Source organism: Schistocerca gregaria, chromosome 1 (genome assembly GCF_023897955.1).
Source record: "Schistocerca gregaria isolate iqSchGreg1 chromosome 1, iqSchGreg1.2, whole genome shotgun sequence".
NCBI classification, from domain to species: Eukaryota; Metazoa; Arthropoda; class Insecta; order Orthoptera; family Acrididae; genus Schistocerca; species Schistocerca gregaria.
Window position 1 is genome coordinate 1,080,543,690 of NC_064920.1, and position 1,056 is coordinate 1,080,544,745.

Genomic DNA, 1,056 nt, shown 5'->3' on the forward strand with positions numbered 1-1,056 from the left:
TTTGTCAGGGCCAGTTTAACCTCACAGTGAGGACACAAGAGGATCATTTAAAGTTAAGTTTTGCTTTTCAAAGTTACTGACCGGTTCAGTGTAGGTAAAGTTCAATTTAGATTTCATTCCCTTGTCGGATAGTTTTATTGTTACAGTGCAATGTTCCGTTCGCGTGTGTATCACCCAATGCTTAGAATTTCATTTAGTCACTTTGCATACCCACATGTACGCGGCATTTTAATAGAAGCATTTTGGACAGGTACGTCTTCAAAATTGGTTTTGCAATTTCATGTAGCATTTTCATTCTGTAAATTTTCCTTTTGTTGGATCTGCAACTCATTTACTATTGTGCCACGATTTGTAGCGCTATTCACTACAGAGAATTTCACAAGACAGTTTATTTAGTTCATAGTTTTACGTTTTCTATTCACTTTTAGTAAAAGTTAATTGAAACTTAATTACACAATTTTACACATTTGGCGGCTCTTTTATCAGATAACGTTTATGGAATCACACTTGCACGACAACACAAACACATAAGAAAGTTAAGAATAGGAAGGCAGTTTAGTTTATAGTTTTCATTTCACAACAACAACATCATGCGCAAGTTAGAAAACCATATGAACGAAGATGCCATTTGCAACAAATTGCCCATATGTGTCTAGGATAGTTCCTTAGAAATATTTTTTTGTAATAAGGGTAAGACTTTTTGCACACCCTTCATAACAGAACTGAGACCCTTTATACCAAAAGTGGATGTACCGAATTTCAACTAATTCGATTCTTCATTGATGGAGTAAATAGTGAATTACATTCATTACTGTTCTGTTGCCAGAGTCTTAACAAACGAACCAGACGCATGCTCTCGAAGCTGAGACAGCAACAGGATTACCTGGTCCGAATTTTTTCCCGTGACTTTTTCAGGTAACTTCCTTTGTACAGCGGATACCAGGGGAACGTTGTCACTGCTGCCATCTACTCGCTGTTTCTAGTTTTCAGACTATCAGCGTGTTGAGTGTTTGCTGAAACAGTCAAGTGCCGTTGCTGGGGTTCGATCGCAGACCA